Genomic DNA, 14,878 nt, shown 5'->3' on the forward strand with positions numbered 1-14,878 from the left:
TGGGGTCTTCGCTGCGAGATCACATTCATCCGGTACTATACCAGCTGCACTTGCTCCCGGTGGAGTACAGGATCAGGTTTAAGGTGCTGGTTTTAACCTTTAAAGCCCTATACGGCCTAGGACCCTCGTACCTACGGGACCGCCTCTCCTGGTATGCCCCACAGAGAAACCTACGGTCCGCAAACAATAACATCCTCAAGGTCCCAGGCCTCAGAGAGGTTAGGCTGGCCTCAACTAGAGCCAGGGCCTTCTCGGCTGCGGCTCCAATCTGGTGGAATGCTCTGTCACAAGAGACTAGGGCCCTGCGGGACCTGACATCTTTCCGCAGGGCCTGCAAGACAGAGTTGTTCCGCCAGGCCTTTGGTCAGGGCGCAGCCTGACTCCCTCCTTTGGCAACCTGCACAGAATTTTGCTTAATTGGTTGTCATCAATTTGATTTTAATTAATTTTTATAATGAAATATTTTTAGATTGTGTGACTATTTGACTATTTGACTGTTTGATTATTTGATTGTTGTTAGCTGCCCTGAGCCCGGCTTCGGCTGGAGAGGGCGGGATATAAATAAAATTTATTCTTCTTCTTCTTATTATTATTATTCTTCTTCTTCTTATTATTATTATTATACCCCTCCCCACCTTCTCACTATATAGAAGGATCTGGCAACTTCTGTTTCAGTGTATCTGAAGAAGTGTGCATGCACACAAAAGCTCATACCAAGAACTAACTTAGTTGGTCTTTAAGGTGCTACTGGAAGGAATTTTTTTACATTTAAAAATACTGACTCATGTATCAAACATTTAAGAATCGGATGCATAGTAGCACATAGCACATAGTAAAATATAAAATGTGTTCATACAACAAGAATGAAAAAAAACAAGCCCTGCCACACAAATGAGGGTCCCAGAGTTCTCCCTTCAAAAGGGGATGGTTAGTTGTTGCGCCACTGCTGGGCGGGAAAGGGCTCTCAAAGAACCTAAGAAGAGCCTACTTGGTCAGGCCAGTGGCCCATCTAGCCCACATCCTGTTCTCACAGTAGCGGATCAGACGCCTGTGGGAAACCTGCAATCTGAATCGAACACAACAAGAGCCCTCTGCCCCTATGGCTTCCAGCACTGGTATTCTGAAGCGTTGCTGCCTCCAGCTGTGGAGTCTGAGCGTAGTTGTTATGACTAGCAGCCACTGATAAGCCTCTCCTCCTCCGTGAATGTGTCCAACTCACTTTTAAAGCCATTCAGGTTGGAGGCCATTGCTATCACGTGGGTGAATGAGTTCCAGACTATAACTATGTGTGAGGAAATACTTTTATCTGTGCTAAATCTTCCAACATTCAGCTTCTTTGGATATCCACAAGAGAGAGTGAGAAAAACCTTTTTTATTTCCACTTTCTTCACGCTATGCATGATTTTATATGCCTCTTTCACACCACCTCTTACTTGCCTTTGTCGGATCAAGTCACTAGCACTGCTACCTTTCTTCATAGGGGAGTCACTCCACGCACTTGATCATTTCGGTTGCCCTTTTCTGACCGTTTCCCAACTCTACAATACAGTGGTACCTCGGGTTACAGACGCTTCAGGTTACAGACGCTTCAGGTTACAGACTCCACTAACCCAGAAATACTACCTCAGTTTAAGAACTTTGCTTCAGGATGAGAACAGAAATCGTGCTCTGGCGGCGCGGTGGCAGCGGGAGGCCCCACTAGTTAAAGTGGTGCTTCAGGTTAAGAATGTTGTTTAGTCGTGTCTGACTCTTCGTGACCCCATGGACCAGAGCACGCCAGGCACTTCTGTCTTCCACGGCCTCCCACAGTTTGGTCAAACTCATGTTAGTAGCTTTGAGAACACGGTCCAACCATCTTGTCCTCTGTCGTCCCCTTCTCCTTGTGCCCTCCATCTTTCCCAACATCAAGGTCTTTTCCAGGGAGTCTTCTCTTCTCATGAGGTGGCCAAAGTCTTGGAGCCTCATCTTCAGGATCTGTCCTTCCAGTGAGCACTCAGGGCCGATTTCCTTCAGAATGGATACGTTTGATCTTCTTGCAGTCCATGGGACTCTCAAGAGTCTCCTCCAGCACCAGAATTCAAAAGCATCCATTCTTCGGCGATCAGCCTTCTTTATGGTCCAGCTCTCACTTCCATACATCTCCACTGGGAAAACCATAGCTTTAACCATAGCTTTAACTATTAAGAATAGTTTTGGGTTAAGAACAGACCTCCAGAAGGAATTTAGTTCTTAACCCGAGGTACCACTGTATTCTTTTTGCAGTGAGGCCACCAGAACTGTACATGCAAGGAAGCAGGGTTCATCTGTGGTCCACTAAAGTTTGCGCTATCATAGATGTGCTAGTCTTTAAGGTGTTAGCATAATTTTTTGCCAGAGACTTGCGTTGTGCTGGAAATCTAACCAAGGGAGGTCTGTAATGCCAGTTCACTCTTCACTGCTCCACCCTGGCATCTCTTGCCTGTGAGACAGGGTGCCCCTTACTGAGACCCAAGGCAGCCATCCTGGGGAAACTGTCAGCAAAAAGGTCACCTCCCGGCAGTTCCCTGCTCAGTGGAGGCTGGTCCACAAGGCAAATGGGGCCCTGTCCCACCAACGTCAATCCAGGGGAAGACCCTGGCTACCACCTTCCTCCTCCCTGATCTCAGAGTGGCCCTTGCAGACAGGGGCGCCGACTTATAAAAAATATTGGGGGGGCCCATACCGGGGTCCTGCCGCTGGTTCGCTCGGGTAGCCGGGAGAACGCAGTTCGAGGTGGCGGTGTTGGGGAGAGACCCTCGCTCAGGGCGCCACGAGACTTGGCGGCCGGCGGCCTATCTGGGGGGTTTTGGAGCGTATTTCGGCGGAGCAATTGGGGAGGAGGGGGCTTGTTGCCGGATTCTTCAGCTGGGCCGGAGATCCGCTGCTGGGGGGTCCCTGGGCCGAGTTGTGAGCACGGCCTGCTGAAGGGAGATCCAGCCGATTGCGCGACGGGGACGGCCGGGGCTCTCCGGCTAGGGCGCGCGGCTGGCTGGCTGGCTGGCTGGCGAGGGAGCAGGTGGGGAGGAGGCGGGGAATGATTTCTTCACGTTGCAGTCGAGACGGCTTGGCGATCCTTCAGCGTCCCCCTTCGGATCTGCGCAAGGAGACAGTGTGGTTTGGGGAGCCCGGGCGAGGTAAGGTCTCCCGTGAAGAAGGCTGAACCTCAGGCGACCAGAGATCTCTCTCGGGCTCCTTGCTAGTTTAGCACCAAGTAAAAATCGTTTTATTTTTGTTTATTTTTAACAGAAAAAAGCGTGGCCAGCTTCCCTTGCTTTCCGTTTCGGCTAGTGGGATGCTGACGTCCTCCGGGCTCTGCGGGCAGAAGCTGACAACGCCCCGTGACGAAAACACGGCTGGGGAGGCCGGCTTCCAACGGAAAGCTAGACAAGCCCAGCTTGGCAAGCACCTCCGCAGCTCCTGCTCTCCACACCCACCACAAAAGGAGCCAACTTCTAGGGGCCGAAGTCCTGTTGCGCCCCCATAACATATTTGAGGTGGCGAGGCTCTCCCAAAGTTGATGAGCATTGCCATTCAAATGGCGTACATGCGCTGCATCTTGTGATCGGTTATGTGGAGCGGGACTTTCCTGCTCTCCCCCCCCCCACGTTTAATTCAAGTTGGCACCCCTGCCCCCCACCCCAAGAGAAGATCTCACTCTTATCCGACCCGGGGAAGCGAAAGGGGGGCTGTTGCGCCGCGTCTGCCGCTCGCCTGACAGCAGCAACGTCTCCCTTCCAAGCGCCGCCCTCAACGCGGAAATGCGCGCAGCGGATACGCGCAAGCGAGCTCTCCAGTTCAGGCTGCCCGCTACTCGCAGCCTTGCCCCGATAGGGCCGCTCTCGGCCCGCCTCCCTTCCCTCCCCTTCACCAGCGGAGACCGGTTTGGGCCGAAAAGAAGCTGCCCGCTCCCTCTGCGCCACGCGCGCCTGTTCCCCGGCAGTGCAGCGGGCCGAAAGCGAAGTGGCTTCAGCTGCAGCCCCGTTTAAAACAACCAAAAACGCCGAGCGGCTTCCTGATTGGCTGCACGGTCGGGTCAGATGGTGGTGCGTGTTTTCCACCTAGCAATTTCTTCTTTGACGTTTCGAATGGAAACAGAAGGGGAGGAGAGACAGTGGCTGGAGGAGGAGAAAAGGGGATGGCCGTGGGGTGTGATGATGATGATGATGATGGGGGGGGGGGGGAAGAGTGCAGAGCGATCTCCTTCTAAAGCTCTTTTTTCCCTCTTCTTCCTCCCCTTCACTGAAACATGGTGTGGTCCAAACCGGCGGCGGCGCTCTGCTGGAGGGGCGCCTGAGATTATTGGGGGGGCGGAGCCCCCCCAAACGAATTTTTGAGGGGGCTCGGGCCCCCTCAGGCCCCATGGAGTCGGCACCTATGCTTTCATATGCTTGATGGTACCTTTCTGAGTAGGTCCTTCCCTCCTTCCTTCCTTCCTTCCTTCCTTCCTTCCTTCCTTCCTCTCTCTCGCTCTCTCTTTCTTTGTGTGTGCATATGAGAGAGAGAGAGAGAGAGAGAGAGAGAGAGAGGGAGTGCACAGATGGAAATATTTCAGAGGGAGGGGGTATTGTTTGAAGTTTCTTGATTATTTCACTCAAGCGAATGACCACATTTGCCTCTGTTTTAACTGCAGCTCCTGATATTATTTTGGTTTTTAACCAGGGCCACATTCCCTTTCAGGCAATCTTCAAACAGCCACCAAACAAACAAACAAACAAATTTGTGTACCTGTATTCATCTGTAGTTCTCAGGGTGGTTCATAGCATATAAATAAGAGATAAAAACACAAAATAAATGCCTGTACAGTAGTGGGTGGGGCCGAGGCAAAAGGGGGTGGAACTACTAACATAGATCTTAATGTGTATTGGAGGCTAATTTCTGCACATGCTTACTCACCCTTCTCTGTCCTCCATCCAGACAAGTAAGAGGCCTAAATCAGACTTCCAGGACACCTTTCAGTCAGGCAAACATACTCAGGAACATATATTCCTTTAATAATGGAATCGCTCCCACAGAACTTACAAGTGCACCTCCACAACTTTGCTTTAGGTACAGTAAGGGGGTGGTTTTAGTAACAATTTTAACATACTGTGGAGGAGTCATATGTAGTGGCTGCATTGAAATGAGCACTATTGTGCGCATGCCCAACTTGTGGGCTTCCCAGAGGCATCTAGGTGGCCGTTGTTGAAACAGAACACTGAACCAGATCGGTCTCTAGTCTGATCAGGCAGGGATCTTTTCTTATGTTTTGTAAATCTTCATATTATTGCTGTCAAAATGTAACCAACAATGCGCAACCCTGTTATGGAGAAGCATCATTTGAACTCTTTGGGCATCTTTTCTTCATGAGAATAGGGAAACTGTTGTTGGAACTCACTCTAAAGTGTGCATTATGTCAGTGTAAAGCAGCCTAACTGGCTTCAGTGCCAGCCCATTGCCTTACTTTGAGCCATGTCTTACCAACAATCTCTTTCCAGTAATTGTGCTTGTCCCCATAAAGTCAAAGAATTCAAGAGAAGCAGAGAAGGGGGTGCTGGATACTGACCCCCCCTTGCCGCTTCTGTTGGAAAAGGGGTGTGGTTTAAACAGCCTGGTCACCACACCCCTTCCCATTGCCCCCTGCTCCTTTCCCTGCAAGGGTTCAGGTGAGTGCAAAACGCCTTGGGGTGCAGCAAGCTTTGGGGAGGGGCTGGGGGGAGGATGCAATGCTAGGGATGTAATTCCTAGGGAAAGAAAGTGGCCACGTGTTCAGTTATGGAAAACTTAATAAATATTTCATACAAAAATAAATAAATAAATAAATAAAATACTCAAAGACCTGCCTTTCAAGTAAGTAGAAATGAAGCAGCTGGTTGCCATGGTGAAATTATGATGACACTGTTACTCTGTAGTGGCAGTGCTGAAATCCTAAGTCAGATTCAAGGGGGGGATTTCCCCCCAGGCCAAGCCTACCAGCTAACAGTGACCTTAAGTTTTCCAGTAAAACATGAAATGGTGCACACGCTACATCTTGTTTGTGCGCTTATCAGGCATGTCCAAGGTCCATTTTGGGGGCCTAATCCAGCCCACCAGTCAGTTTAATCTGGCCCCTGTGGCAGTTTATTTCCTGGGGTAAAACCCTAAAAAAGGGGCTGTTTTGGCGGCCCTCACGGCCCTTCACTTCATCAAATCTGGCCCTCTTTGAAAAAAGATTTTTTTAAAAAAAAAAATTATTGGGTTTTCAAATTTTATACAAAACACAACACAGACACAAAGACACAGACACAAACATGCATAATTTCAGAATCTTACTTTCTTAACCACTTTCCCTGACTTCCCCACACCTCCCCCTCATACATCCCAATTCCAATAGTTAACTCAGCAAGTTCTTATTAACCAGATTTAGCTTAAACCTCAATTAATTCGTAATACTAATCTTTTACGTCTTTTCCTAAAGTCGACCCAAGTTCCCTTCCACAGATTTCCCACTTTTATAGTAATTACTAAACATACTTAGAAATAAGAGAACAACATAAAATTGTACACCCTTTGGATTCAAAAACTCTCCCTCCCCCCTCCCCGGTTTCAATCCCCAAAATATGTCCATAATATCAGTTCTTAGCCTGGATTCCTCACGTCCGAGGCCTTCAAATCTCTCTCAATCCCTCTCTGCTGGTTTTGTTGATAGCCCTTTATATTGGTCATCAAGTCTCGGAGGAGCTCTATCCCAGCAAACTCCATGTTACTTCCAACCAGTCCTCCATTTTCAAAAGCGGAGCCCAAATCATGTTTTTTGCTTCTTTTGAGTCCAAATGTCCCAAAAGCTCCAACTTTTATCTTGGTCAGATTTGTAATCCATATTTCTTCCAATCTCCCCATGAAGAGATCACTCCATTCTTCATTCTTAATTTCAGTCCAAATTCTCAATGTCCAAATCTTGTTTTCCTTGTAATTCTTTTTTGTAGGCCTCTGGTTGTCCCTTTCCACCTGCAACACTTCAGATCCTCCTTCCCACTCCTCTAAATTTGCAGGTGTCCTCTTTGAAAAAAGATTGGACAGGGTTACAGTCAAAGAGTTCGAGAGAAGCAGAGAAGCGGGTGCTGGATGTCCAGAGTTTCATTCTCTCCCGTGCTGCAGAGTGTGTGTGACTACTGGATCACATACTCTGTGTGTTGACGTTCCATTCTTTGGAAGAGAGGGAACAGAAGGAACTGTGCGCCACTTCCGTCTTCTTTGTTCTGTGTTCTGTTGTTCTCTCTCGGACGGCCCACCCCCATGGTGCTTCCCTTGGAAAAGGGGTGTGGTTTAAGCAGCCCGGTTGCCCCACCCTTTCCCATTGTGCCCTGTCCCTTTCCCTGCAAGGGTTCAGGTGAGTGCAAAATGCCTACTATAAACGCATGCAGAAAGACAAACGCATTTTACCACCCTCCTCCCATGTTAATCACAACACTATACAACACGATACAATAAAAATACGTTTATTGGCATTTCAAGTTAAGACCTTCCAAAATGGCTTGAGATACAAAGTCTTTCTTCTTTCTGTTTCCTGTTTCCGAGAGATTTGAATTGGGAAATCCTTTCGATTCTTCATTAATAAGAGGCAGTGGGGTGAGGGAGGCCATGGCCACATCCACACCATTTAATGCGCTATGAAGCTGCTTTAAACACTCATGGCTTAAACACCCCCAAAGACTCTGGGAGCTATAGTTGGAAAAGGGTGCCAAGAGTTGTTAGGGGGCCCCGTTCCCTGCCAAGAAGGGAACCCTACCTCTACCCCTACCCCCACCCCCACCCCTACCCCTGACGCTAACCCTAACGCTAACCCTTAAGCCTTAACTACAGCTACAATTCCCAGAGTTCCCTGGCAAGAAGGGAACCCTAACCCTGCCCCCTAACTAGAGCTACAATTCCCAGAGTTCCCTGGCATGAAGGGAACCCTACCCCCACCCCCACCCCACCCTACCCCTAATCCTAATCCTAATACTTAACCACCGTAACAAGTCTCCGTCCCCTTAACCACCTACAGTTCCCAGAATCCCTGAGGGGAAGCCATGCCTGTTTAAAGTGACTTCATAGCAGTTCAGTGGTGCACCTAATGTGGCCTAATGTTCCCTCCCTCATTTTCTTCTCTCTCCCCACTGCCCCATCACTTCCAATGCAGCAGATGTCCGCCTGCAGTCTCCCTTCAAGGCTCCTTCTCTCAAGTTTGGCCACAGCCTTGTCCATTCCATTTCTGTTTCCTGTTTCCGAGAGATCTGAATTGGGAAATCCTTTCGATTCTTCATTAGTGGGGTGAGGGAGGCCATGGCCACATCCACACCATTTAATGCGCTATGAAGCTGCTTTAAACACTCATGGCTTAAACACCCCCAAAGACTCTGGGAGCTATAGTTGGAAAAGGGTGCCAAGAGTTGTTAGGGGACCCCGTTCCCTGCCAAGAAGGGAACCCTACCTCTACCCCTACCCCCACCCCCACCCCTGACGATAACCCTAACTCTAACGCTAACGCTTAAGCCTTAACTAGTGCTACAATTCCCAGAGTTCCCTGGCAAAAAGGGAACCCTAACCCTAACCCTAACCCTGCCCCCTAACTAGAGCTACAATTCCCAGAGTTCCCTGGCAAAAAGGGAACCCTAACCCTAACCCTAACCCTGCCCCCTAACTAGAGCTACAATTCCCAGAGTTCCCTGCCAAGGGAACCCCAACCCTGCCCCTGCCCCTGACGCTAACCCTAACTCTAACCCTTAACTAGAGCTACAAGAAGGGAACCCAACCCCCACCCCTACCCCTAATCCTAATACTTAACCACTGTAACAAGTCTCCGTCCCCTTAACCACCTACAGTTCCCAGAATCCCTGAGGGGAAGCCATGCCTGTTTAAAGTGACTTCATAGCAGTTCAGTGGTGCACCTAATGTGGCCTAATGTTCCCTCCCTCATTTTCTTCTCTCTCCCCACTGCCCCATCACTTGCAATGCAGCAGATGTCCGCCTGCAGTCTCCCTTCAAAGCTCCTTCTCTCAAGTATGGCCACGGCCTTGTCCATTCCTCGCTGCCAGTATTTCACGTTAACTTCTCTGATGTAAATAGGGATGTCCTGCGGTTCTCTTGATGACTTTTAAGACTGGACTTGGGGAAAACCTCACCGGCTCCAGACATCCCTGTAAGGCAAAGGCAAACAGGTGAGTGGGATGGCCAACACCCGACAGCGTCCCCCCAGATTCCTCCTCTGTTTGGCTGCCTGTTAACAAACAAGGCTTCCAAGCCAGTTTGCACCCATCTCAGCCAGCGTAGCCTTGCAACATCCACTAGCCTGAATGCAAATTCTTCCGACAACCATCCACCAGCTGCGACCTCATCAGGTCCATTGCCAGACATCAACCAGCTTCAGAGCTGAGTGTCAGTCACCTTCAAGTAGCGATCCCACCATCAAGTAATGTACTTGCCTTCTCCTTGTTCCACAGCATCCCAGCACCGGGCAATTGCCTCCTTCCGCTTGCCAGCTTGCTGCCGCGGGACAGGAGACCACCTGGGCTGAGTGCCACCGAGCTGCCCATTTCTCTCTGGGGAGGGCAACTGCTGAGACTTGCGCCTTGGCCCACATTTATACCTGCTCAGCAGCCAAATGTTTTTGTCACATCACAATCAACCCACGGACAATGGCAGCAGCTGGGGAGGCATCACCATCACTCCCTCAGCCCTCACAATGGTGAGCACAGCTCAGCAGCCAAAACACACACACACACACAAGTTGTGCCAATATCTGTGAAGGCCACACCAGAAACCCAAAGGGGCAGGAGGGGGACATTTTTCGGCCCAGTGGTTACATTTCCCTCCACACAACACTAGTCCAATACACAAATGAACAGAGCAATGAAAGCAAGCCTTATCTTTGCACAGGAAGCTGTTCAAGGAATGACATGCAGAGAGAAAGTTAGCATCTCAGGAAAAAATCACTTTTTCATCAGTCAATCAATCAATCATTTATTGTATTTGACTAAAACCCATTATAAATCCAGTCACAAAAGCACCAAACCCAATGACCCAAACTATGGCTCCCACATTCGGGGGGGAGGGGGGAGCCAGGCGGATGCCATGTGAAATGAGTGATATGTCAAGTGATGGATACATACTACCTCCAGGTTCAGAGGCGGCATATTTCTGCATATCAGTTCCTGAGAATCACGAGGGCTGCTGTGGTCAGATTCTGCTTGCAGTTTTTGCACAGGCATCTGTGAGAATGGGATGCTGAACTTGGGCCACTGGCCTGATCCAGGCAGCTTTCTTAGGTTACAAAGGAAGACTTCCAAGAGAATACTTTTAATGTAGCACTCCAAGAAATGCTGCAAGTTTCAGAAAGTCAAATAATGCACTCCAAAATCAGAAATTTTGAAACCATTTCAGCACTGTGTCATTTTACTTTCCCCCTGCATCTTTTGCCCAGTAGAACCCCAGACCATGTTTTAATCTTTAATCAATAGTGTATCTTGCCTTCTGGGAGTGTGAATCAGATGTGCAAACTGCAAATGCAGCAAGAACAGCTGCTGGGAGGCTTGGCTAGTTTTGGATAAGAGCAGCGAAGAAGTCTTTGCTTCCTGGGAGAAGTTATTTCTCCATTAACTGAATGTTACTCAGAGCTTTCATATGCTCGATGGTACCTTTCTGAGTAGGTCCTTCCTTCCTTCCTTCCTTCCTTCCTTCCTTCCTTCCTTCCTTCCTTCCTTCCTTCCTTCCTCTCTCTCGCTCTCTCTTTCTTTGTGTGTGCATATGAGAGAGAGAGAGAGAGAGAGAGGGAGTGCACAGATGGAAATATGTCAGAGGGAGGGGGTATTGCTTGAAGTTTCTTGATTATTTCACTCAAGCGAATGACCACATTTGCCTCTGTTTTAACTGCAGCTCCTGATATTATTTTGGTTTTTAACCAGGGCCACATTCCCTTTCAGGCAATCTTCAAACAGCCACCAAACAAACAAACAAACAAACAAACAAATTTGTGTACCTGTATTCATCTGTAGTTCTCAGGGTGGTTCATAGCATATAAATAAGAGATAAAAACACAAAATAAATGCCTGTACAGTAGTGGGTGGGGCCGAGGCAAAAGGGGGTGGAACTACTAACATAGATCTTAATGTGTATTGGAGGCTAATTTCTGCACATGCTTACTCACCCTTCTCTGTCCTCCATCCAGACAAGTAAGAGGCCTAAATCAGACTTCCAGGACACCTTTCAGTCAGGCAAACATACTCAGGAACATATATTCCTTTAATAATGGAATCGCTCCCACAGAACTTACAAGTGCACCTCCACAACTTTGCTTTAGGTACAGTAAGGGGGTGGTTTTAGTAACAATTTTAACATACTGTGGAGGAGTCATATGTAGTGGCTGCATTGAAATGAGCACTATTGTGCGCATGCCCAACTTGTGGGCTTCCCAGAGGCATCTAGGTGGCCGTTGTTGAAACAGAACACTGAACCAGATCGGTCTCTAGTCTGATCAGGCAGGGATCTTTTCTTATGTTTTGTAAATCTTCATATTATTGCTGTCAAAATGTAACCAACAATGCGCAACCCTGTTATGGAGAAGCATCATTTGAACTCTTTGGGCATCTTTTCTTCATGAGAATAGGGAAACTGTTGTTGGAACTCACTCTAAAGTGTGCATTATGTCAGTGTAAAGCAGCCTAACTGGCTTCAGTGCCAGCCCATTGCCTTACTTTGAGCCATGTCTTACCAACAATCTATTTCCAGTAATTGTGCTTGTCCCCATAAAGTCAAAGAATTCAAGAGAAGCAGAGAAGGGGGTGCTGGATACTGACCCCCCCTTGCCGCTTCTGTTGGAAAAGGGGTGTGGTTTAAACAGCCTGGTCACCACACCCCTTCCCATTGCCCCCTGCTCCTTTCCCTGCAAGGGTTCAGGTGAGTGCAAAACGCCTTGGGGTGCAGCAAGCTTTGGGGAGGGGCTGGGGGGAGGATGCAATGCTAGGGATGTAATTCCTAGGGAAAGAAAGTGGCCACGTGTTCAGTTATGGAAAACTTAATAAATATTTCATACAAAAATAAATAAATAAATAAATAAAATACTCAAAGACCTGCCTTTCAAGTAAGTAGAAATGAAGCAGCTGGTTGCCATGGTGAAATTATGATGACACTGTTACTCTGTAGTGGCAGTGCTGAAATCCTAAGTCAGATTCAAGGGGGGGATTTCCCCCCAGGCCAAGCCTACCAGCTAACAGTGACCTTAAGTTTTCCAGTAAAACATGAAATGGTGCACACGCTACATCTTGTTTGTGCGCTTATCAGGCATGTCCAAGGTCCATTTTGGGGGCCTAATCCAGCCCACCAGTCAGTTTAATCTGGCCCCTGTGGCAGTTTATTTCCTGGGGTAAAACCCTAAAAAAGGGGCTGTTTTGGCGGCCCTCACGGCCCTTCACTTCATCAAATCTGGCCCTCTTTGAAAAAAGATTTTTTTAAAAAAAAAAATTATTGGGTTTTCAAATTTTATACAAAACACAACACAGACACAAAGACACAGACACAAACATGCATAATTTCAGAATCTTACTTTCTTAACCACTTTCCCTGACTTCCCCACACCTCCCCCTCATACATCCCAATTCCAATAGTTAACTCAGCAAGTTCTTATTAACCAGATTTAGCTTAAACCTCAATTAATTCGTAATACTAATCTTTTACGTCTTTTCCTAAAGTCGACCCAAGTTCCCTTCCACAGATTTCCCACTTTTATAGTAATTACTAAACATACTTAGAAATAAGAGAACAACATAAAATTGTACACCCTTTGGATTCAAAAACTCTCCCTCCCCCCTCCCCGGTTTCAATCCCCAAAATATGTCCATAATATCAGTTCTTAGCCTGGATTCCTCACGTCCGAGGCCTTCAAATCTCTCTCAATCCCTCTCTGCTGGTTTTGTTGATAGCCCTTTATATTGGTCATCAAGTCTCGGAGGAGCTCTATCCCAGCAAACTCCATGTTACTTCCAACCAGTCCTCCATTTTCAAAAGCGGAGCCCAAATCATGTTTTTTGCTTCTTTTGAGTCCAAATGTCCCAAAAGCTCCAACTTTTATCTTGGTCAGATTTGTAATCCATATTTCTTCCAATCTCCCCATGAAGAGATCACTCCATTCTTCATTCTTAATTTCAGTCCAAATTCTCAATGTCCAAATCTTGTTTTCCTTGTAATTCTTTTTTGTAGGCCTCTGGTTGTCCCTTTCCACCTGCAACACTTCAGATCCTCCTTCCCACTCCTCTAAATTTGCAGGTGTCCTCTTTGAAAAAAGATTGGACAGGGTTACAGTCAAAGAGTTCGAGAGAAGCAGAGAAGCGGGTGCTGGATGTCCAGAGTTTCATTCTCTCCCGTGCTGCAGAGTGTGTGTGACTACTGGATCACATACTCTGTGTGTTGACGTTCCATTCTTTGGAAGAGAGGGAACAGAAGGAACTGTGCGCCACTTCCGTCTTCTTTGTTCTGTGTTCTGTTGTTCTCTCTCGGACGGCCCACCCCCATGGTGCTTCCCTTGGAAAAGGGGTGTGGTTTAAGCAGCCCGGTTGCCCCACCCTTTCCCATTGTGCCCTGTCCCTTTCCCTGCAAGGGTTCAGGTGAGTGCAAAATGCCTACTATAAACGCATGCAGAAAGACAAACGCATTTTACCACCCTCCTCCCATGTTAATCACAACACTATACAACACGATACAATAAAAATACGTTTATTGGCATTTCAAGTTAAGACCTTCCAAAATGGCTTGAGATACAAAGTCTTTCTTCTTTCTGTTTCCCGTTTCCGAGAGATTTGAATTGGGAAATCCTTTCGATTCTTCATTAATAAGAGGCAGTGGGGTGAGGGAGGCCATGGCCACATCCACACCATTTAATGCGCTATGAAGCTGCTTTAAACACTCATGGCTTAAACACCCCCAAAGACTCTGGGAGCTATAGTTGGAAAAGGGTGCCAAGAGTTGTTAGGGGGCCCCGTTCCCTGCCAAGAAGGGAACCCTACCTCTACCCCTACCCCCACCCCCACCCCTACCCCTGACGCTAACCCTAACGCTAACCCTTAAGCCTTAACTACAGCTACAATTCCCAGAGTTCCCTGGCAAGAAGGGAACCCTAACCCTGCCCCCTAACTAGAGCTACAATTCCCAGAGTTCCCTGGCATGAAGGGAACCCTACCCCCACCCCCACCCCACCCTACCCCTAATCCTAATCCTAATACTTAACCACCGTAACAAGTCTCCGTCCCCTTAACCACCTACAGTTCCCAGAATCCCTGAGGGGAAGCCATGCCTGTTTAAAGTGACTTCATAGCAGTTCAGTGGTGCACCTAATGTGGCCTAATGTTCCCTCCCTCATTTTCTTCTCTCTCCCCACTGCCCCATCACTTCCAATGCAGCAGATGTCCGCCTGCAGTCTCCCTTCAAGGCTCCTTCTCTCAAGTTTGGCCACAGCCTTGTCCATTCCATTTCTGTTTCCTGTTTCCGAGAGATCTGAATTGGGAAATCCTTTCGATTCTTCATTAGTGGGGTGAGGGAGGCCATGGCCACATCCACACCATTTAATGCGCTATGAAGCTGCTTTAAACACTCATGGCTTAAACACCCCCAAAGACTCTGGGAGCTATAGTTGGAAAAGGGTGCCAAGAGTTGTTAGGGGACCCCGTTCCCTGCCAAGAAGGGAACCCTACCTCTACCCCTACCCCCACCCCCACCCCTGACGATAACCCTAACTCTAACGCTAACGCTTAAGCCTTAACTAGTGCTACAATTCCCAGAGTTCCCTGGCAAAAAGGGAACCCTAACCCTAACCCTAACCCTGCCCCCTAACTAGAGCTACAATTCCCAGAGTTCCCTGCCAAGGGAACCCCAACCC

General features: G+C 48.1%; 1 long non-coding RNA gene across 1 annotated transcript; it reads right to left on the minus strand.

Annotated features, from left to right (window-relative positions):
• Window positions 1–7,456: 7,456 nt before the first annotated feature.
• LOC310698646 lies at window positions 7,457–14,374 on the minus strand. The gene is made up of 3 exons (XR_014521655.1): window positions 14,195–14,374; window positions 8,516–8,701; window positions 7,457–7,830 (listed from the first exon to the last, which is right to left on the minus strand). It is a non-coding gene; the product is annotated as an uncharacterized lncRNA (long non-coding RNA).
• Between the last annotated feature and the right edge of the window lie 504 nt (window positions 14,375–14,878).

The sequence above is a fragment of the Podarcis liolepis genome, assembly GCF_965112155.1.
Source record: "Podarcis liolepis genome assembly, chromosome: Z".
Taxonomy (NCBI): Eukaryota; Metazoa; Chordata; class Lepidosauria; order Squamata; family Lacertidae; genus Podarcis; species Podarcis liolepis.